Source organism: Dasypus novemcinctus, chromosome 22, assembly GCF_030445035.2.
Source record: "Dasypus novemcinctus isolate mDasNov1 chromosome 22, mDasNov1.1.hap2, whole genome shotgun sequence".
In the NCBI taxonomy this organism is placed as follows: Eukaryota; Metazoa; Chordata; class Mammalia; order Cingulata; family Dasypodidae; genus Dasypus; species Dasypus novemcinctus.
The window spans coordinates 44,753,135-44,777,878 of NC_080694.1; the positions used below are offsets into that span (position 1 = coordinate 44,753,135).

Genomic DNA, 24,744 nt, shown 5'->3' on the forward strand with positions numbered 1-24,744 from the left:
AAATCCCAAATGACAGTACTGAAAAAATGTATATTCTGTACTACCCTATAAGAAACTAAATAAGGAAACAATGGGGAAAAAGAGTGGTTCTTCATTCCTTTCTCTCTCTCTCCATCTATTCATTTTCACTGGTAACTATTCCTCCAGCTACTCATTCCCTACCCGACTGCCACTACCTTCTTTTAGGTCACTATTATCATTGCCTAAACTACTACTGCAGCCTCCCAACTAAACTTCCTTTCTCCAGTTTTCCTTTTTCTATTCCAGTTAACACAGAGCTGCTAGGGTGATGCTTCTGAAAACTTTTATCAATGGATCTCCTCACCTAAAAACACTACATCTTGAATTCTTCCTCTGCCCTTATCTCTCACCTGCTCCACCATATTTTCTTCTTCCTTGCTTTCTAGCTAGGCTTCTTTTTAGAACATGGAACACTAATCCTAATACTCAGGAAAATGAAATTACTGATTTAAGAAAGAGGGAATTTAGCTCAAGTTATCATGTAGATGATGGAAGAAGAAGGCAAGCAGAGGAGGTGATGCCACTTACAGATTGCCAAAACTAAGAAATAAGTACCATCCTGAGGTCTGGAGGGATAAAAGGAAAATATGGTGTTACTTGATCCCAGAAATGAAGAAAATGATAAATCGGAGCAGGGGCTACCCAGTGGGAGCTGGGACCATGGAAGCAAGGGATATCTGGTGAGACTTGGAGCCATGGAGTAGAGTCTACTATTGTTCGGGACCCTACTGAAAGAAAAAGAATGAAGGGTGCCAAATACCCTAGCTTTTCTCTTTCTCTCACCATGTAGTCTTCCATAGTGCTGCCCACTGGCCTCTTATCCTTTGGGAAACGTAGTTCCTTCTGATACACAGCCAAGCAGAGAAAGTTAGGGAAGTGATATGCCTTTATCCAATCAGCTCCAACTTAAATGTCTCTTCTTCTGGGATGCTTTTCCTAATGTTGCTGTAGCACTGAGCAGTGGCCCCCTCATAAAATTTATCAGGTTTTATCATATATTCCACACAGTAGAATATATTTTATATATAGTAATATATAGAGAGAATATACATTTTTTTATTATAGATGTTCATTTAATTACCTCCTTTTGTATTAACCTGTAAGGTGTCTCAGAATAACCATGGCCCCATCACATAATGATAAAATAATAAATATTTGTTGAATGAGAAAATGATCTTGGTAATTGTCTTCCATGGAACTACCAGTTTATACTTCCCAAAGCAATAAAAATGTTTAATTATCAACATCTTCACCAAACAGTGTATAAACAAACTGATCCATGTGACCCTGTGGACCTGATAGTAGAAAATACTTATCAGTGAGGTATTTGCATTTATTTTATTGTGAGCAAGGATGAGTCTCTCTTTATATGTCAAAGCATTTTCAGTGACTGTTTATATCCTTTGTCCATTTTTCCATATGATTGTTGATCTTGGTCAACAAATCAAACAAACAAAAAAAAAACAAGTATCACTGCAGAGCGAACGTAGCTCAGGACTGAGCACCTGCTTCCCACATACAAGGTCCTGGGTTCATTCTCTGATTCCTCCTAAAAAAAAAAAAACCAAACAAACAAAAACCACAAGTGGATACTTTAAAAGGTGTGTGTGTTTACTTGGAATCCTAGAAAAAGAGGGGGAGAGAAAGAATGAGATCTAAGCAATATTTGAAGAGAAAATGGACAAGAATTTTCTAAAATGAAACGACAAGATATCCCACAACTTAGAAAATTCTAAACAAGATAAGCACAAAGAAAATTTACTAGACAAATTACAGTCAAATTGCTTAAAATCAGCTACAGGATGGAGGAGAGGGTGGTCAGATGGACAGATAGACACATTACCTACAAAGGCACAAAATAAGACCTTCAGCTGTATTGCAACAGAAGCAAAGAAAGCCAGAAGGAATTCAGTAAAGATTTTCAAGGGTTGAAAGAAAAAAAAAAGCCAATCTAGACTCCTATATTCAGTAAAAATATCCTTCAAAAATGGAAGATGAAATATATGTTTTGGGACAAAGACAGAATGAGGAAATCAGTAAAAAAACAGACTACATTAAAGGAAAAACTAAAGAACATTGCACTCAACCCTTCAGGCTATAGGAAAGTAATTCCAGATGGAAACACAGAAATGTTGGAATAAATAAAGAATAACATAATGGGTAAATATAAAATATATGGAAATATAAAGAAATTCTGACAGTACAAAACAATAATTTTAATGTCGGATAGGGTTTAAATTATATGTAGAATTAAAAATACATGACAATGACAATGTAAGAGTAAAAGTGAGTAGAGTAAAAATGTTTCCAGCAGTACCAGAGTAATAAATTAATAATTTGTAATAGTACTGTAACAAATCAAAGATGCCTATTATGACCACTAAAAATAAAAATAATTAAAAACAATAGAAGGAAAAATTGAATAATAAAATTTGTTACTCTACAAGAAGGCAAGAGAGAAGGCAAACAAAGGAGTATAAATGGGCCAAATAGGAAATAAATAAATAAGATGGTCAATATAATCAAACTTATCTGTAATTTCATAAAATAAGAATGGATTAAAGACCCTATATAAAGAAAAATAATGTCAGATAGAATAAGAAAAGAAAAGCAAAACAAAACTATATGTATGCTGTTTAAAAGGGACACATTAAAAATAACAATGAAAGGTTGAAAATAAAGGAAGAGAAAAAGACAGACTTTTTAGATTAGAAAAGAAAGCTGGTGATTTTATAATAGTATTAGACAAAAAAGACAAGAAACATTACTAAAGACAGAGAACCAATTCACAATGATAATGTGGTAAATTAAGCAGGAAAAAGTCAGAACCATAAATGTATATATGCATGCCAAAAACATAACTTCAAACATAGAAACAAAACCTGACAAAAATAAAGGTTAAATAAACAAATTTGAAATCATAGTGGAAACATTAATACATTTTTCTCAATATTCAACAGAAAAAGGAAAGAAAAAAATCAGTAAATATACAGATTATGTAGATAACAGTATTAAAGAAATTAATCAAATTGATAATATAGACTATTGCACACTAACATGATAGAATCAACATTTTCAAGGGCACACAAAGCATTTCCTAAAATTGACCATATGCCAATTTTATGTCTTAAAGAAAGCCTTAATAGATTTCAAAAGATTAAATTTATAGTGTGTTCTTTGACCATAATGGGATTAATCTAGACATCAATAACAAAAGGATATGGAAGTGGACTTGGCCCAATGGATAGGGCGTCCGCCTACCACATGGGAGGTCTGCGGTTCAAACCCCAGGCCTCTTGACCCGTGTGGAGCTGGCCCATGCGCAGTGCTGATGCACGCAAGGAGTGCTGTGCCACGTAGGGGTGTCCCCTGCATAGGGAAGTCCCACACACAAGGAGTGAGCCCCATAAGGAGAGCCACCCAGTGCTAAAGAAGCTGCAGTCTGCCCAAGAATGGTACAGCACAAAGGGAGAACTGACACAACAAGATGACACAACAAAAAGAAACACAGATTCCTGGTGCCGCTGATAAGGACAGAAGCGGTCACAGAAGAATACAGAGCAAATAGAGACAGAGAGCAGACAACTGGGGAGGGGGGCGGGTGGAGGGAGAGAAATAAATAAATAAATAAATCTTAAAAAAAAACATGAAAGGATAAAGAGAAAAACTCAACAGCATGAAAATTAAAAAATATATTTGTAAATAATCCATGGGACAAAGAAAAGATCAAATTGGAAATTATAATACACATTGAATGAATTGTAACAAAGACACAATTCCACAAAATGAAATCTAGGTAATGTAGTTAATGGAGTAAAGTAGTATCTTGAAGTACATACATTATAAAAGAAAAAAGTCTGAAAACCATTCATTTAAGTTTCCATCTCATGAACCACATACACCACATTTGTGCATGCTACTTCAACCCATTAACCAGGTAACCCATAAGGATACCAATTTTGAATGGATTCAGAAGAGATGGCTCTGAAGCACTGTCCTGCCACTTGACCATATGTCCCACCAGATCCAACAGCACTGTAAGTCTCTCAGAAGTCTCAGAAAAATCCTAAGCAATTCACAGAATCTCTTCTGCCAACAATTCTCCATTTGAAAAGCAGCTCATTCCAGATTACACATGATCATGGCACACTAAACCCAAACTTCTCTTAATGAACAGGTGTTAACTGATTCCCCAAGTTATAAAATGCCATTGGAAAATGAAAATGGAATATACAAAACTGGACCTGAGAGGTCAAGAAGGCACTAGAGTAAACTGTACAAGCAGTGTGGTGGTTTGGAGCTATGTGCCCCATTCCTGTGGGTGTGAACCCTTGTAAATAGGACCTTTTGATGAGCTCACTTCAGATAAGGTGTGGCCCGTGATGGGTTTTAATCAGAATAGATCTTAATCCTATTACTGGAGTCTTTCATAAGCAGAATGAAATTTAGACACAGAGGAGAAAGCCACAGGAAGAAGCTGCTAATCAATGGAAACTGGAAGAGAAAGGAGAAGCCAGGAGAGGCTACCATGTGCATTACCATGTGACAGAAAATCCAAGGACCAAGGATCACCAGCAGTCAGTCCCAAAGAGAAAGCACTGCCTTGATGATGTCTTGATTTTGGACTTCTAGCCTCAAAAGCATGAGTCAATAAATTCCCATTGGATGGTATTTGCTTTAACAACAAAGAAACTAAAACAAGCAGGCAGTTCAGACTCCCATGTTCCTACTGCTTTCTAACTTCTGCCTCAACCCATACTCATGCTCCCATGGGAGTTCCTTATGACCAGTAAATGGAGATGGAAATGACAAGGGTCTGATTTATAGATCAATTTGTATGTTGTCTAGCACCAGTTGCACAGCATCAGCATTACAGTCCTATCTGGGGTTGAACTGACAGTGGCAAAGGGAAAACTTCCCACTTTCCAGAGGACCTAACTTCACATCATGTACCTAGTTGTCTACTTCAGTGGAAAAGGAGATGGCCTGAGGTATGGATCTACATTAATACACGGGAAGTGGCTGATGAGCTGACCTGCTGTAATGAGACTTGGAAAATTTAAATATTTGTGCAAGAAGGTCTGTGGGTGAATTTTTGGAGTGTACAGAGAGAATGTAGATAGTTGTGCCCCACATAAATAGTCAATCTGGATCCATTTCAGAGAGAGCTTTCAATAATAAGGTGGTCAAGACAAGTCACACTGTGGATGTCAATCAGATTCTTACTCCCACACACCTTGGCTTACTACACAATGGGGCCACAAAAGACTGTTTGTAAACTAGTAGATTCATTGGGATTCCTCTGAGTACTACTCTCTTGCACAAAAGTTCTGGTAAAAGGAAAACTGTGGCAACCCAATAAACACAGGATCACACAAAAATGAAGGTTTAGACCTTCATAAAGAACACTGTCTCGCCAAGTTGTTACGAGAGTATAAAGGAGCATGGGATAGATAGTAATAGAAGGCAGATATGATTATCAACTTGGTCTCTTGACCAGCAACATAATATCAGCTATGTTTTATATTCATTTTGAATAGTGGCAACAATATATTAATTCTTTATTTCTTTCTACCTTTTACTGTATATGAAGAGCATTGGCACTGTCTAATATTTTAAGTTTAGTTTGGAAGTATGACTGAATTTACCCTGAGAGTATACAGCAATTGATAGGATTTTGACCCTGTTTTGGGAATAGTATTTTTTTTCACCCAAGGGTAAATAGTTGATTCTGAGGCGCAAAAGAGAAGGACTATTTTAGTTTTCCCCATTGAATCCACTCTACCCACTTCCCCCACCCTGCTCTGTGCCTGGAGAGGGTTACTTCTGTAGACTATATTAATAGGTACCTTCCCTTTCTACCTTCTTGATGGGCTTGGCCATGGGAGAGCCTAGCAGGAGGTTGGAGAATAAGAAGACAGTGAGGTTAGGGTAGTTATTTCCTCAGCTTCCCTCCTGGATGTTGGTCCTATTGCTCTATTTTAGGATCCAGTTCCTCTAAGGAGGTCCAGTAGCCTCCAGTAAATACTTCCTCTTTAGCTTTTTCATGCCAACAGTGGCAATCACCCCTGTTGTTGCCCTAGGAAATGCACTATTCCTCACTGGTTTCCTAAACCCTGCATACATCTTTGAAATTAAGTTTATTAAATTCCCCTTAATTACTCAATTTGCATGTGCCATGTTTTGAGAAATGACCCTCACTGATGTACTAAAGCATCTCTCCTCAAAAGTGCTCTTATATATATTTAGGGGATTTGAATCTCTGGACTGACAATGTGATAGCCAGATCCTGAGCCTCAACAGACTCCAGCACCTACAATCTGATTTATTGGACTTACCACACTCAGCTAAGATGGAGGTGAAGAAGGACAACCACCACACCATGGAGCCTAGAGTGATTACAACTGAAAATGGGAGGATTGCATCCAGCATCCAGGTGGAATCTGAGCCTCCTCTTGACATAAAGGTGCAATGGACACAACCAATCCAGTGTCCACATAGAAGAGGTGGCATTGGATTGGGAAAAGTGGACATAATGGACAAAGGGTATGGGGAAAGGCAGGAAGAGATGAGAGGTGGAGGCATCTTCGGGACATGGAGCTGCCCTGGATGGTGCTTCAGAGGTAATCACCGGACATTGTAAATCCTCACAGGGCCTACATGATGGAATAGAGGAGAGTATGGGCCATGATGTGAACCAATGTATATGAGGTGCAGAGGTGCCCAAAGATGTACTTACCAAATCCAATGGATGTGTCATGATGATGGGAACGAGTGTTGTTGGGGGGGGGGAGAGGGGGGGTGGGGGGGTGGGGTTGAATGGGACCTCACATATATATTTTTAATGTAATATTATTACAAAGTCAATAAAAAATAAAAAAATCAAAAAAAAAATAAAATAAAATAAAATGTTTACAAAAAAAAAAAAAAAAAAAAGTGCTCTTATGACTAATTTTGACATATGACACTACTACCTACCTAACCCGTTTTCTAAATCAAATATATAGGTGTTATCTTGGTATGTGCTTCTCTCTCAGCCCTCATATCCTATTCCCAACCAAATTTTCCTCTTTAACATCGTTTATACTCACCATGCCTACTGCCATAGCCTTATGTTATAACTCGGTATTTTCAATATTTTGCTAACATAATTTTCCTTCTTCAGTCTTATGCTCAACAATCTATCCTATACACTTTTTCCCCTGTATTAGTCAGCCCAAGGGGTGCTGATGCAAAGTACTACAACTCTGTTGGCTTTTATGAAAGATATTTATTTGGGGTAGAAGCTCACAGTTACCAGGCCCTAAAGAGTCCAGCTCATGGTAAGAGGTATTTTCTCAACTGAAGTCTGTTGCCACAGGTTGATGCAAGACGGCAAGTGATCTCAGCGAGGGTTCAGTCTTCCTCTTCTTCGGATCTCAGCTGTAGGCTGGCATAAGGCTTGTCTCTTTCTGGGCTCAGCTGTTCTGTTCTCTTCACAAAGCCAGCATAAACTATCAGGTGAATGGCTCAGCTCTCTCCCCAGGGCTCCAGCATCAAAACTCAATTCTCTGTGTTCCCCTTCACCATGTATTTACTTCTCTATCTTTGATTGAGCATCCATTTATATAGCCCACAAAAGCAGGGACAGGGACTCAAGCTGAGTCATCCTAATGACATGGTCAAATAAAAGCCCTAATCCTGATTTAATAAAGTAAAAGTAAAGCCTCTGAATCTAATATAATCTAATAGGCCCAGAAGAACAGACAAGTTTACAAGCACAATCTAGTATCTATTTTTGGAATTCATAAACAATACCAAACTGCCACACCCCTAAGGACTGCTCTAGTTTTGTTTTTGTTTTTGTTTTTGTTTTTGTTTTTTAATTGATGGTGTTTTTTTTTCTTTTAGGTACCAGGGCTGAGGACTGAACCCAGGACCTCATATGTGGAAAGCCGGGACATAACCACTGGGCTACACTGGCTCGAGAGTTGCTTTTTTCATTTAGGAGGTACCAGGGATGAAACCTGGGACCTCGTACATGGGAAGCAGGTGCTCAACTACTTAAGCTACATCCACTCCCTATCCTATATGCTTTTGTATTTCAAAAATGCAAAAGTGCTATCTCTTCATCACTTAAAACCCTTTGATATATCTTCCTCACCACAGGTCTAAGTCCAAGGTCCTGAGGATGACATGAAAGATCCTTCCAGGTCTAGAGTCTCATCTTTCCTTCACCAATTATGCTTCAGACATTGAATTGGTTGACATCCCAAGAATGTGGTATGCAGATTCTTGTCATCATACTTTGGCTCATGCTGATAACTCTGCATGGCAGGTCCTCTTGACCTTGTCCACTTGGGTAACAAAATCATTTTTCAAGATACAACTCAAATATCAACTTTTCTATGTATATTTCCTGACGTATTTCAAAATCATGTTATCACTTACATTCATACCTTTAACAAATATTTATGTCACTTACATTCTTACCATCAACAAATACTTATAGACACTTACCATATACCAGGAATTAGTCTATCACCAAAGTTACAGCACTGAATGAAGACATGCTGCTTTGGCACTTACAATCTAGGGCAGAAACAAAAATAGTTAAATACATAGCATACTATTTTGTGATTAAGCCTAGGGAATATATAAAGCAAGTTAAGGAGGCTTGGGATTACTGGGAGATGTTATTTTGTATAGGATGGTCAGGAAGTCTCATGAATAAGATAACATCTAAACAGAGACCTGAATGAAGAAAGAGAGTAAGCCATGTGAATATCTGAGGGAACAGCATGCTAGGCAGAGAGCCCAACAATTTAAAAAGTCCAGTGGCAAGGGTGTGCTTGCACATTAAAGGAGTAGTAAGGAGGCCAGTGTGGTGGAAAGATATGAATGATGTGAAGATCACAGGATATAAGAACAGAGACATAAGGAACTTGTAAGAAACTTGGATTTTACTTGGGGAATGGTGGAGAGCCACTGGGGAGTTTTGAGCATAACAGTGACACAATCTGACTTACATTAAAAAGGCTCACTCTAGTTCTGTGTTGAGTAGGTACAGATGGACAAGGGCAGGCAGAGACCAGATAGAAGACTGCTGGAGGAACACACACACAGTAGAGTCAAGAAGGACTTCAAAATTTTAGCTTGAGCAACTGGAAGGATGGGGTTGCTATTTCCTGCTGTGTGGAATCCAACAGGAGTGGCAGCTTTTGGGGGGAATAATGAGTTCAGTTTTAGACATATTAAATATGAACTTCACACTAAATGTCTAGGTGGAGATCTCAAGTAGACAGTTAATTTTGTAAGTGTGGCATTGAGGTTAGAGTTCTAGGATGAAGAACTATAGTACTCTTTAATAACTCCTATGATTTCTTTTGGATCTCTGTGTTTGCACAGTTGTATCCTCAAATATAAGCTCCTTGTGGCTAGCAACTGTGTCTGATTCAAATCTTTATTCACAGTATCTAAACCAACGTTTAATAGATGTTTATTGAATAAAATGAATGCACACACAGCTCTTACTTGCCCTCCTTTCCTCCTTCTAAATATACCTGTTTCCCCCTCTAGATTTTCATCTCCTTGAAGTCATACACAGTGCTGAGCACATCAATTTAGTCTTACCACCTTGTTCTGTACTCAATGATATACTTGCTAAATTGAACTAATCATGTCACACCATATCCATTTCAATTTACATACGTATTTAAGATGGACTTTTTCTATTAACAGACAATTTTAATTTTGAGATGGATTTCTCTGCAGAATGTATCTTCCTTCCCCCCCACGCCATTCTCTGGGTATGCTTTGCTAAGTGTCAGTTAAAATTGAATGCAAGTGAAAAGAAAATGGAGAAAATTATTCCAAACCCAAATACAATTTTTAGCGTGCTCAAATATTATCTACACCATTAACAATGTCTTCCATTTTATAGTATTTTACAATTTGCAAAGATCTTTTGTACCTTCTCTCTCCTCTAATCCTTATAACCACACTAGACAGAAACACAGTGTAAGTCATGACTGCCAAATAGCTTAGAGTTGTTAAATGGCAGGTCTTGGATTCAAACGTTGTTTTTATGATTCTAATTCCAAGGATCTTTCCCACACATCATGTTATCTTTCTGGTGGTCACTTGTTGTGGGAAAGTGGCTTACCTGTTGCTTACTGTAAATGTTACACCTGTTCTATTGTAGATGTTGCTGTTTTTAGATGCTGCAGTTAGTTGTTCCCTATTATTGTAGATGATGTTGCAGTTCTAATAGCAAACACCTACTTGGTAGTTTCCAATAAATATGAGGTGGAAAGTAGGGTCAAGGGTCTCAGTTCCATGAGCTGTGGGTCCCCTGGTCCCATGTTTATCTCCTCTCTTGTTTCCCTTTTATTTTGTAAAGTTCTGCGTTGCTTTCTCTTCGAGCCAACCTATCACTGAACTGATCACAGCAGTCACTACTTTAGCACAAGTTGAGCTTCGAAGCTCTTTTTTACTGATGACTGCTGTAACACATGTCCTGCATCTGTGTGCACTGATGACTTTTTTAAAATTAATTTATTTTTAATGTTACATTAAAAAAATATGAGGTCCCAATATACCCCCCAACCCCCCTCCTCCCATAACCACAACCTCCTCCATCATCATGGGACATTCATTGTACTTGGTGAATACATCTCTGAGCACTGCTGCACCACATAGTCAATGGTCCACATTACAGTTTACACTCTTCCCCAGTCCACCCAGTGGGCCATGGGAGGACATACAATGTCCAGTAACTGTCCCTGCAATACAACCGAGGACATCTCCAAGTTCTGAAAATGCCCCCATATCACATCTCTTCTTCCCATTCCCACCCTCAGCAGCTACCATGGTCACATTCTCCATCTCAGTGCTACATTTCCTTTCATTACTAATCACATTAGATCCAGAATAGAGTATCAGTGAGCCCACTCTAATCTATACTCTATTACTCCATTCTGTGGACCCTGGGATGTTTATGCCCACTCTACCTCTGTATTGAGAGGGTGCTTTGATTCCACTTGGATGATGGATACAATTCTCCTGTTTGCAGTTGTAGGCACTCTTGGCTTTCTGGTGTGGTGGTGGTTGACCTTCTTCACCTCCCTGTTAGCTGGCTGGGGTAGTAAACCAGAGGGTAGGAATTGCAAGTCTGTTGAGGCTCAGAGCCTGGCTATCACATGGAAAGTCCAGAGATTCAGGTCCCCCAAGTATACACTAAACCCCAGCGCCAACCACAGGTCCGCTAAAAGTGACAGGAGAGGCTTGTGAACAAAGATCACACCTGAGTCCAACTCCATCACACTCAGGACCACAAACTCCAAAGTAGGGCCAACTGACATGGCACTGAACTCCATCTGCCATGACCATAGAACCTGTGGGTCTCTGTAACCCTCAGAAGAACCAATACCTGGAGTTGTATCTATTTTAGCTGTCTCTGGGACTCTGCTGAGGTCACTGATGACTTTTTAGAGCAAGGTAGAGAACATAAAATTAGGAGATTAGTTGTTTGGAAAAGACAATGTGAGATCCCACTTCCCAAAAAATGCAGGAAAAGTCGCTGAATTGTAAGCATCCAACATGGCAGAGTGGGAAGTGGATTTGGCCCAATGGATAGGGCATCCGCCTACCACATGGGAGGTCCACGGTTCAAACCCAGGGCCTCCTGACCCGTGTGATGACCTGGCCCATATACAGTGCTGATGCGTGCAAGGAGTGCCGTGCCACACAGGGCTGCCCCCGCGTAGGGGAGCCCCATGTGCAAGGAGTGCATCCTGTAAGGAGAGCCGCCCAGCGCGAAAAAAGTGCAGCCTGCCCAGGAGTTGTGTCACACACACAGAGAGCTGACTCAGCAAGTTGACACAACAAAACGAGACACAGATTCCAGGTACTGCTGACAAGAATACAAGCAGACGCAGAAGAACACACAGCAAATGGACATAAAGAGCAGACAATGGGGGGGTGGGGCAGGGAAGGGGAGAGAAATACAGAAATAAAATAAATCTTTGAAAAAAAAAATGGCAGAGTGAGCACCCTGGCTCAGACCCTGCTGGATGAACGAGACAAGGCCCATCATTGGTGATTTCTGTCTGTGTGTTTAGATGTCATTTTCAGGCAGGGCCTAGAAGACAACACATACGTTTCTGCTTGCTAAGTCACATTTTTCCAAAATATAAAGCTGATGTCATTTTCTTCTTTTCATTCCAGCCAGGCTCATTTTTCCTTCTCTTTCAGAGATTCCCACCAAGATATACATGGCATTCCTTCCTTCAATATTCCTCCTGATGTCACCAGGACAGAACACTGTGAAAGAGGTCAGGGTGACACCATGGCCTCCATCCTTCTCTCAGATACTTGTCTTTGTGGGTCCAGCATTCAGAGTATTTTGTTTCTCTTAAACTAGCTGTGGTGCCAGACAGACTTCAAAAGGGGCTGTCTGGATTACTTATAAGATGCAGACAACACAGTGCCTGCCTAGGACATGGAGGATCGAGTGTTGAAACATCCAGGCCTTCCTCCCTCTGAGGAGGGTCTTCTTCATAAGTGTTTCGATTCTCTCCAATGAGGAAGACACCAAGGGATCGATGTGTAAAGCATTACCAGCCTTCTGCACATCTGGAACGCTTCCACAATCTGTTTGCATGAAGCTGCTGGAGGAGGACGAGTGTACGCTGGCTCTGTAGTTTCATGGCATCACAGCACGTTGCAGAACTTTTCCCAGGGAGAAGGGCTGGGCTTCCCACTGCTGCAGCCACAGCTTCAATCAACTCAGCTGAGGGAGATTTTTCCAGAACAGAGGCAGCCTTCATCTCACCCTGCTCACTGGGTTTGTATGACCTGTAGATGTGATGCCTGGGTCATTCTGGGAGCCAGATCTCTATTTGTTGCTGCATGTCCACCTGGCCTCCACTTTCTTTCTCCTCCCCAGATTCCTTGTGAGTACATACAAATTTGGCAGTAAAACTGCAAGTCTGAATTACGTCATCTTCTTGGTCATCAGCATCGCCCTCCTGTCTGACAGCCCCCTTGCTGGCTCTTTGACAAATTTGTTCGGGTCAGGATCATTTCCCAGGTGTTGTGCTAAGAAAACAAGCATAATTAGGAAATCCCTGCATTTTTCTATTATGCCTTCTCCTGGCTTGGTTTTTACTCAGTCAGGATTTTAATACTGCCCATTGTAAGACGTTCTCAGCAGACACACTAGGAGTCCTGGTTAACATGATATGAGCTATTTCTCACACAGATGTTATTAGGTACAATCTAGTAGTACCTCTGCAGCCAAAAGCAGCACTATACTTAAGCCTCATAGCATGGAGCATCATGTGACCATTTCTGTCATTGCTCTGGGTTCAAGTTCACATAGAGTTAGGCTGGACTGAGTGTTTTTTAAATTTCCCTTGTTTTGTTTGTTCTGTATTGGATCACCTTACACATTTGTAAATCTCATAAGATTGATAGTAACCTGGAAAACATGTAAACGCAATGGAGTCTCAGACTCTCAGAGATTAGTTTGGTCATTAAGTTGAGACCTGCTGCTTGCTTGAGAGATTTCTGTACCTAAACAATCTCTGCCTTTATAGGTAAGCATTTGGTCTTTGGAGAGATTGGTACATACTGAATAGTCATCAGATGTAGTAAAAGCATCACCTTTAGTGAGGGACCGTATCTGGAATAGAGAACACTAATTACCCATTCACCTCTGCATAATGCTTTTTGGCAAAATGTATTTCTTTCTCTTCTTAGCAAAACTCACAAGTTATGCTTATGGTATAATTTAACTCCTGCTAAAACCTTTATCATTTTTTTGTAAAATGTCACAATTTCTCAAGTATTTTTCTGTCAATTTTCTCTTGTAATTTCTTAAGTGAAGAGATATGAGCATCTGCATTCAGTGAACGTTTCCCCCCTTTTTTATGACTGGAATTTTCACTTTTGGTAAGTGTGGGATTTGTTTTCATAGTCCATGCTTATTTTTCACTTCAAGAAAATATCTTCTGGACCTCTCTTTCTTTATCCTCCCAAGCCATCAGTAACTTATTGATAGTAGAGTGATAAGCAAATAATATTATAAACAATTGATAAAATTTACTAACAGTTATTAATTCATAATAAGATTTCTGAAATATTTATCATTGGCATTAAAATTAACAAAGATGTTAACTAAAATTCTTTAAAAGGAGAGAGCTAGGTGGAAAACACCATGGTACATTATTTTATTGAAAAACAGAAAAAAAAAATACGAGGTATTGTGAAACTGAAAAACATGCAATGATTATTCCTTCTTGAATATTCTTTGGTACATCAGTTTTCTGCTTAATGAAATGTCATCTTTTTAAATGTCCATTTTCCCCTTGGAGATAGTTGTTTTTGTGGGTGGAATCTAGTTCTCCAAATAAATACATACAGATTTCCTTTGTTGACTTTTCCTTTCCCTTCTTATATATTTCATTACTTAGTATGACAACTAGGCAGGTATGAACATGTAATTTTCTGTTCCTTGATATATTTTCTTCTTCTATTAGACATTTCTGTTCTATTTCTGTACAGTATACCAGTAAAATCACCTGCACATTTATACAGCACTGTAGTTGGTAGAATAATGGCATCCCAACCATGTATAATTCCTAATCCCAGAAATGTGTGATTATGTTACCTTACTTGGCAAAAGAGACTTTGTAGATTTGATTATGCTAAAGATCGAGGTGGAAAGATTATTCTGAATTATCTAGCAGGGTGCAATGTCATCACAAAGGTCCTTAAAAGAGGGAAGCAGAGAGTCAGAAAAGCAAATGGACAAAAGCAGCAGAAGTTGGAGTTACGCAACCACAAGGCAAGGAATGTGGCCAGCCTCTAGAAGCTGGAAGAAACAAATAAGAGATTCTCTCCCAGAACCTCCAGAAGGAGCACAACTCTACTGACACCTTGATTTTGTCCTCTGAGACCCATTTTGGACTTCTCACCCACAGAACTTTAAAATAACTTTGTGCTGTTTATGCCACTGAGTTTGTAATAACTTGTTCAGAAGTAGAAAACTAATACAAACATTTTAACATATGCTAATTTATTTAAATAACAACTTTATGTAGTAATATTACCCTTATCTAGAGGCCAGTAAATTGAAGTCCAGTGAGGACGAGCTTGACTGGACAACTAGTGGAACTGGTACTTAAAACTGCTGACTATAAATACTACATTCTGTTCATGATGCTAAACTGATTAGTATACATTCTTCTGGTTTATTGGATTAACTGGTAGCAAGATACATTTATGTTAAACATCAGTTTAGGCTTACCAAACTATGTCAATGCAGGTTAGCAGGAAGATTTAGAATATCTGTCATCATACCCCCATTCCCTCCAAATTCCTATTTCTTCTAACATACTCCTGGAAGCAGAGTGGCAATCTAATTAATTAATTCACTTTCAATGACCTAGAACTATCTCTTGGATATTGGGTTTTCCAGAGAAAAATTCAAATAAGGCCTCCCTCAAAAAGTTTCTAATATAGCTGGATGAAAAAACAAATCCACAAGAAATATTCACTTAACAGTATAGGGCAGTATATGGATGAGTGGTAGAGATAGTAACACGATAGGTGCTTAGCTGCAATCATGGTCCTAACTAAGGACCTGAAAGAATTAGAGAAAGACAAAACAATCCTACTGGGCATTATTTTGTTCATCTTCTACATCATCTTATTGAGATCCAATTATGGTAAGTCTTAATTTTATTTAAATTTTCACAGAATATAAAAATTCTATATAGCTAACTTTCAAATTATCTCAATCCTTTCCTCACCTTTTCTGTAGATGCCTACCTCTCACTTTGGTCAAACAGTAATTCTTTTGGAATGATAAAGAAGGAAGGATCTAGGGTAAATTATAGTAACATATGAATAGTTTATCTTTTACAGGTGCAATAAGAGCATATATTTAAGACCTATTAAACACTAATGAAATGTCTATGTCTTGTCTGCATCCTTGTTATTGTCTGAACTGTTCCTCGCTCCCCAGAAGAAATGTTGAGTTCCTAACCACTAGTGACCTTATTTGGAAAACAGGGTCATTGCAGATGTAATCAAGTGAAGACAGAGTCATAATGGATTAGAGCGAGTCCTAAATCCAAGGACTGGTTTCCGTACAAAGGAGACACAGACATACAGGAAGGAGAATGCCATGTGAAAACAGAAACTTGCAAAGAGAAAACATCATGTGAAGATGAAGACAAAAGACTGGATTATGCTGCTATAAGCCAAGGAATGCCAGGGGACTACCAAAAGCTAGGCTGAGGCAAGGAAGGAATCTTCCCTAATGCCTTTAGAGGGAGCATGGCCCCTGTGTGGACTTCTGGTCTCCAGATGGTGAGAAAATAAATGCCTTCTGTTTTAAGCCACCCAGTTTGTGGTACTTTGTTACAGAGGTCCCTGGAAACTAATTCTGCCCCTTTCTCTAAATTAGGCAAAGTAGAATTCTATACATTTCTTGTTCTACAAATTATATATTTTTAATTTACTATGACATTTGTACAGGCTCTATCCTTGTTCCCTTCAGGACCTGTACCTTTAGTCTTGTACTTGTAGGAATTTAAAAACCACTAACTTCTGATTGCACTGGTCTGAGAATTCACAAGGAGAGAAGATAGCAGGAAGTAAAAGCTCCTCAAACAACAGGATCTAAAACATATTTTTAAGAATTCAGTTTGACAAGATGTGCTTCTTAAATGGCTCCTTGTAAAGTCTTTTTTTCAAAGAGCATAAAAATTTGTATATGCATTCCAACCCATATGGAAGACGAGAGACTGCTGGGTCGTGCTGAGGCCAGTCTTGTGGAATGGCCAATACCTCCTCGTATTTTTACACACACTACTCTCCGTAAGAGGAAAAACTTTCTGGGAATACATTATTGTCATTTCCATCTAATCAGGAGCTAATAAAATAAATAAATATACACAGAACCAAGTACAAATGAAAACTAATAATAATAATGGAGACAAGAAATAAAGTGGACTGAGTCTTGTATCTTCTTGGAAGTTTAAAGGAAGGATTCTGGAGTTGAACCTCACTGAAAAATATCTCAGATTTCTGTCTTTAATTCCTATACCAAAGATAATTTATTTATTTTCTGGTATATTGTCCATTCCTTGGAATTTTACAGCTACTGTTCTTACACACTATCCTAATTATTAATTTTTTTTTAAGTGCCCGGGATTGAACTTGGGACCTCATATGTGGGAAGTCAGCACTCAACCACTGAGCCACATTGGCTCCCCTGCATTGGTTTTTTTCATCTGTTTGCTTGTTATTTGTTTTGTTATTTTTAAGAGGCACCAGGGACCGAACCCAGAACCTCCCATGTGGGATGCACATGCTTAACTGCTTGAGCCACATCCACTCTCCAACAATTAATTTTTGAACTATTTGAAGGAATTTAAGATTGTCCTGGGAAAATTATATTAATTATATTACATTACAATTCTATATTATATTAGAGACTCATGTTCTTTCCTACTTTATCTTCATCAAGAGATAAGATTACTTGGATTATCCCAGAGTTAAAGATATTACTCCCTGAAACATGCTCACTCCTATCAACACACACACGGTATGTTCAAGAACATATGCAGTGGAGTCAGTGTGGCTCAGTGGCTGAGTGGCTGCTTTGCATATATGAAGTCCCAGTTTCATTCCCCAGTGCCTCCTAAAAATAAAATAAAAGCTTTACTTATTTTTTTAAAAATGCATGCATACAGGCACATGTTCAAACTCATACATACACATTATTTCTTTATTTTTCTCTCTCCTTCCCCTCCCCCCCCAATCTGCTCTCGTGTCCATTCGCTTCGTGTTCTTCTGTGTCTGCTTGCATTCTTGGTGGCACCAGTAATCCGTGTCTCTTTTTGTTGAGTCATCTTGCTGCGCAGCATTCCATGTGTGCGGTGTCACTCCCGGGTGGGTTGCACTTTTTTCACTCAAGGCAGCTCTCCTTGTGGGGTGCACTCTCTTCTGCAGGGCGCACTCCTTTGCCCCCCCCCATGCCAGAGACACCAAGTGGCATGGCACCCTTGTGTGTAGCAGCACTGCATGTGGACCAGCTCACCACACAGGCCAGGAGGCCCTGCGTTTAAACCCAGACCTCCTATATGATAGACGGATGCTCTATCAGTTGAGCCACATCCACTTCCCCATACATGTTATTTCATTATTTCAGCAGCTGGAAGTAGGCTAACACACTTCTTCCTAAGATACATTTTGTACCCTATGCATACCCCCTAGAATAGAGCCTATTTGGGGGAATGTGCCCTGAAGATGATTAAGATGGACTGCTTAATAGGACAATTGAAAGATGTTCTGTTGTGTACATCCCAGTTTCCTAGCTCATTCATCCTGTTTCTTTGACACTCTGAGGCTGCCCTTACTTAACAATAAGTAGGACCTTATTTGAAATATTTGGAAATTTACTCTTTATCTGAGCTGCTCCCTTTTAATTACTGTCTCTTTATAAGCTCCATATGACTGATACAATAGGTACACTGGTGGCCTATTATCATTTATTACTCCAGTTATTCTAAAAGATGTATACTAATATGATGTCTACTCTGCTGTGAGGAATTGATGATTAGAGAGGTTATGTTGGCCACAGACTCAGAGCTAGTGAACAGATTTGATCTTAGGTCTGGTGGACCCAAAAAAACATGCTTCTAACCACTTGCTAGACTGTCTCTGAGGTTCAGAAGTCTAACCTGTACCAAAAAGACAATGTGCTCCCATCATATGCTTAAATTAAAAGGAAAGGGGCTATTGACTAAGCCCCTTAAATTAAAAGGAAAGGGGCTATTGACTAAGTTTCTTTACTAGCCTGTCCCTCAAGATATCCAGACTAGCTTTCCTTAGAGAATGGCCTTACTCTAGAAGTTTTCCTAAGCCACAACTTCCTGGGATCATGACATAAAATGGTAATAAAAAGAAAGCCTCTGGCTTAGTGCCCAAAAGAAAAATCACTAGACTCTCAGATTCCTTCTACCTTTAAAGACTGGCTTTCTTCTTTTATCCCGTCATGCTGAGGTCTGACTCTTCTGCTTTCACTTCTACTCCCCACTAAGGACCAGCCCCCATACTGGCATTCTCTCCCACTTTCAACACTGATGGTAATGTTGCTATGGTCTTACCTGCTTTTTTGTTCTGCCTAATGAAAGGGATGTGTGATACCCTTATACTTTTGTTCCCAGATCACCAACTGACTTCAAATTATTGAATTCTCATTGTTCTTTCAGCAATACAGAACATTTCACATTTCTTTCTTGTCCCCTCTCCCTCGTCATCAATCTCATTCTCCCTGTAGGCTAACCTGAAGGCTAATGATAATCCAAGTGTTGTATGCCACACTGTACTTTCAGTCTCAAACTAAACCCAGTTACCCTGCCTCTTTCTCCCCACTAGAAGCCAGGCCTGGGATGTTAAGCAGTGGCCTCCATTCCAGGAGAGCACTGCTGTGTTCTATTTCTGGGCTTCAGCTCTCAGCCTCAGCATGTCTACTCATGTATTTTTTCCTGAGGCCACTTGGTCCTCGAGACATGTTCAGAAAGGCCTGAATTCTTAGTGTTGGCATGATTTGGGCACTTGCTATGGAACCTTTGCCTTCTACTTTTCCTGCCTTTTCCTATTGAGCTCTCACTTCAATTCTCATTTATTCAGTCCTTTTAACATTTTGAAAAACAACCCATCCCCCTCCATCCTCATCCAACTAATGTGGTATCCCTATTTTTCTCTTTTACTACTAGTGTTTCTATACCACTGTGCTTTCCTGGGACACAATTCCTCATCGATATGTCAAATGAGGTCATTTACACCCTTAAAATGAAAGAGTGACAGCGACTTCTACCTCTGGAAGTTCTTTGACTCTGTCTAGAGGGCTCCAAACAGATATTCAGACCTTGTGAGTCAGCAAGGCAATCCTTTGGTGCCAGAGGAAGAAAACTGTGAACATCTATTTATATTTATTTTTCATCTAAAAAGAAAAAACACTAAACTTTATATGTCTTTTACTCTGTCTTAACACTTGTACCCTTGCTCTAAACGACAAAAGATACTATATCACAAATGGTCCGTGAGGGACTCTGAGGGAAAGGAGATTCCAAAATGCTGGAAGCTTGACTCTCACCGAGTCACAGCAGCACATACTGTCATTTAGTTTGCCTAGTTAAGTGGATTTACAGATATATTATTTGGTTTTAATATGTTAAATCCCACAAAATAGTGAAGTGGCATGCAAAAATGGCTGCAAAAGGTCACTGATTAAGATAAAACCAATAATGTCGGTAAAAAGAAAAAAAATAGTGATGAAGCTGACTCTTCTGCCTCTCAAATAAATTATCTCATGGGTTGAATTAGGAGGTAAAGACAATGAACATTTAATCGAATATGAGACAGAAAATCAGGTAAAAGGATGTATAATCCAGAAGACTATTTAATATATGGATTTAAAGCCATTATGGGTGTTTTAGTTTTCTAGGCTACTCCAAGCAAATGACAGAAATGGGTTGGCTTAAACAATGGGAATTTATTGGTTTTACATTTAATTGAAAATGTCTAAATCAAGACATCATCTAGGCAATGCTTTCTTTCCAAATAATGGCTGCCAGCAATCTTGGCGCCTCTATCACATTGCAAGGCACAAAGTGGCATCTGCTGGTCTCTCCCTTCACTTCTAGGTTTCACTAATTTCAGCTTCTTGCTTCCATGGCTTTCTCTCTTTCTCTCTATCTTTTCCTGCCTGTATTCACTCCCTTTATACAGGATTCCAGTAAAAGGATTCAGTTTTATTCTGAATGATGTGGGTCATACCTTAACTGAAATAGCCTCATCAAAAGGTCCTACTTAGGGAAGCGGACTTGGGCCAATGGACAGGGCATCTGCCTACCACATGGGAGGTCCATGATTCAAACCCCGGGCCTCCTTGACCCGTGTGGAGCTGGCCCATGTGCAGTGCTGATGGGTACGGGAGGTGCCGTGCCATGCAGGGGTGGACCCGCATGGGGAGCCCCACGTGCAAGGAGTGTGCCCTGTATGGAGAGCCGCCCAGAGCGAAAGAAAGTGCAGCCTGCCCAAAATGGTGCCACACACGCTGAGAGCTGACACAACAAGATGACGCAACAAAAAGAAACACAGATTCCCGGTGCCGCAAGGATAGAAGCGGTCACAGAAGAACACACAGCAAATGGACACAGAAAGCAGACAACTTGGGGGGGGGGGAAGGAAAAATTTTTTTAAAAAAAGATCCTACTTACAATTGGTTTATATCACTAGGAATGGATCAGATTTAAGAACATGTTTTTTTGAGGGGCACATACAATTTCAAACCATGACAATGGTTAAGAATAAACATCATCTAAATGTATAATGCCTTGACATAGCAGTTAATGAGATTATGAAACCATTATAATTAGCAAGATATTTAAAAACTAAGAGTCCAAAATAATAATATTTTAAATGTGAGCTCAAACTATTTTGGCACCTTTTTTCATTTGCCACAGGGCTGCCGATGCAAAGTACAAAAAATGGGTTGGCTTTTATAAAGGGTATTTATGTGGGGTAAATGCTTATTTTGAGGCCATGAAATATCCAAATAAAGGCACCATCAGAGGTGCTTTCTCACCAAAGTCAGCTACTGTTGATCCTGTTGACCGGCCACAGGGTGAAGCAAGATGGCTGCGAATCTCTGCCTAGGTGTCTGCCTTCCCCTCCAAAATCTGTTGTCTCATCTTTCCTGGAGCTCAGCTGTGGGCAGCCAGGCATAGGGATTGTGTCTCTTTTTAGGCCCTATCAGTCTCAGATGCTGTGCTTTCTTCCTGAATTTGGCTGTAAACTATTAGGCTTATGGCTCATCTCTTCCAGGACCTCAGTTCTTTAAGCCTCTTGGGGACTTCTCTCCTTGCAGCTCCCCTGTGGGCAAAATTGGAGTCCTTTCTCTCACACGGTAGGATAAAATATGGCAGCTCTCTTTTTTTCCTGTGTGTCTCTCTCCATGTCTCCATTTATATCAGATCTAGCAAGAGGGTGGAGATCCAAACTGGCTTACACCTCACTGACATAGTTCAATCAAAAGCCCTAAATCTATTTCATCAAGTAATCTAAACAAAAGATCCTCAACCTAATTTAATGCAATCAAAGGGCCCCACACACCTCATATACCCACAGGAAGGGACTGATTCAAAAACATAAAATATTTCTTTTTGATGTCACCAAATTCTCATCCCACTAAAATTTTTATTGTGAATGTCTTATAACATATGTGATATAAAATACAAATTATAAATCATGAACTGAGTATATAGGTGTAGTAGTTCAATACTTTTGTGTTGATAGATTTACATCACCAAAAAAGATGCTGGAGATGGTGTCCTTGACAGGAAAAAGAACAAACAGTATGTTCTTTGGGAAACTTGTTCTAGGAACACTTAAAAGTAACTGATCCTCTAGTGTCTTTATTCAAGTATGACCTTGTTAGTGAAACTTCATTGACCACCATATCCACTCCTGTCCTTTTTCCTTGCTTTATTTATATCCTAGGCACTTATCACCCACTAACATATCATATATTTATCTTTTTATGTTTGCCATCCTCAAGTACAATGTAATCTCTATGATCGCAGAAAATTTTATTTATTCATCTTCAATGCCTGAACACTGTTTGGCATATAATGTGGGCTCAATAAATATTTGGTGAACAAATAAATAAATGAAAATTTAATTGTATGTTATCCTTGGAGTTACATGATAGAAAAGATTATAGTTTTATAACATATAGGAAGGAAAGTTCACTTTGCTCAAAGACTAGGACTCTTTGGAAGGGCTCAAAATTATTACCTTGGTGCATCACATTTGAGGAAAAGGACAAAATAATTCATCAAAAGTATTTTAGGGTGAGAAGCGGACTTGGCCCAATGGATAGGGCATCTGCCTACCATATGGGAAGGCCGTGGTTCAAACCCCGGGCCTCCTTGACCTGTGTGGAGCTGGCCCATGCACTGTGCTGATGCGCACAAGGAGTGCCATGCCACACAGGAGTGTCCCCCATATAGAGGAGCCCCACACAAGGAGTGCACTCCATTAAGGAGAGCTGCCCAGTGTGAAAGAAAGTGCAGCCTGCCCAAGAATGGCGCTGCACACATGGAGAGCTAACCCAACATGATGACACAACAAAAAGAGACACAGATTCCCGGTGCCGCTGATAAGGATAAAAGCAGTCACAGAAGAACACAGAGCGAATGGACACAGATAGCAGACAACTGGGAGGGGCGGAGGGGAGAAAAATAAATAAAAAATAAATAAATAAACAAAAGTATTTTAGGGTTTCAACATAAAAAATATTTAATTTTTTGAGAATTATTCATTTTAAAATTCCAGGAAATGGACTTAAAGGAACTTTCTTTTGATAAGAGTTGTTCCTTGGAATATTAAAAGGACTTTATGCAGAAAAACTTAGGATGCAGAATTGAAAATAAAATAAACTCAAAAAAATGATTTCACTGATTCTCTACTGCCATGGAAAGATAAATATAAGGTAACTCACTTGTGGGGTAATCAAGGCATTAGATCTGTGGAAATGTTAAAATGTGGGGAAGCAGAGAAGCGGCTGTGGCTCAGTCGAATGGGCTCCTGTCTACCAAATGGAAGGCCCTGCCTTCGTATCCCAGAGGGCCTCCTTGGGAAGGCAAGCTGGCCCATGCCTGCAGAGAGCTGATGGCCCGCACCTGAGGAGAGCTGATGGCCCACACCTGTGGAGAGCTGATGGCCTGCACTTGCGGAAGAAAGCTGACAACCCATGCCTGTGGAGAGCTGGTGCAGCAAGATTACACAACAAAGGGAGATAAGCAGACAAAGAAGAACACACAGCAAATGGACAGAGAGCAGATAGCAAGCAAGCCACAAGGAGCAGGGGGAATAAATAAAAGATAAAAAAAATAAAAAGAATTGGAGTTGTTTAAAAAAAAAAAATCTGGGGGAGTAGATGTGACTCAGCTGGGCACCCCTCTACCACTTGAGAGGTCCCCGGTTCAATTTCCAATTTCCAGTGCCTCCTAATGAAGACAAGCAAGACAGCAAGCTGACACACAGTCTGGTGCAGCAAACTGATGCAAAGAGATGACACAACCAAGAGAGACAATGCGGAAACACAATGAGAGACACAACAAGCAGGGAGCAGAGGTGGCTCAAGCCATTGGATGCCTCCATCCCATATGGGAGGGCCCATGTTTGGTTCCTGGTGCATCCTAAAAAGAAGATAAGCACACAACGAAAAGACACATAGGGTAGACAGTAGCACAAACAGCAGGGGGAGGAGGAGAAATAAATAAATAAAATCAATCTTTATATTTAATAATAAAAAAATCCAGAGGTGCCAAGGAATAACCCAGAGAGTAATATGATTGGGTGACTAAACTTCATAAAGAAGGTATTTTGTGGATAGCAGTAGGGAAGAGAAAGAGCATTATGGTAACATCAACCTTGGAAAGTAGTGTGCGTTGGAAACAGTGTTTTTGTTTGTTTGTTTTTACAAAGTAATCTGTTCAGTTCACCTTTGGGAAGGAAAGAGAACTGAGGGGATGACTGAAGAGAAGGATTTCATCAGAAGAAAAATTTTTTTTAAGTTTACAGAAATACAATCAATGTCATTACCAAGCTTCACAGAAAACACATTAAAAGGAATCAACCACACATATTTTTCCT

General features: G+C 39.6%; 3 long non-coding RNA genes across 4 annotated transcripts in view; 2 read left to right on the top strand and 1 right to left on the bottom strand.

The window, feature by feature from the left end:
- Positions 1 to 7,687, top strand: part of LOC131275327 (uncharacterized) — a 22,263-nt gene extending 14,576 nt beyond the window's left edge. The window contains exon 3 of the long non-coding RNA XR_009182755.2: positions 7,382 to 7,687. This is a non-coding gene — a long non-coding RNA (uncharacterized lncRNA). The remainder of the gene's footprint in view (positions 1 to 7,381) is intronic.
- Positions 1 to 24,744, bottom strand: part of LOC111763165 (uncharacterized) — a 112,869-nt gene that overhangs the window by 66,262 nt on the left and 21,863 nt on the right. For both annotated transcript variants that reach the window (XR_002796080.3, XR_009182754.2), the window contains exon 3: positions 8,521 to 8,592. This is a non-coding gene — a long non-coding RNA (uncharacterized lncRNA). The remainder of the gene's footprint in view (positions 1 to 8,520; positions 8,593 to 24,744) is intronic.
- LOC131275328 (uncharacterized) lies at positions 7,688 to 14,432 on the top strand. Its single transcript, XR_009182756.2, has 2 exons — positions 7,688 to 8,283; positions 12,256 to 14,432. It is a non-coding gene; the product is annotated as an uncharacterized lncRNA (long non-coding RNA).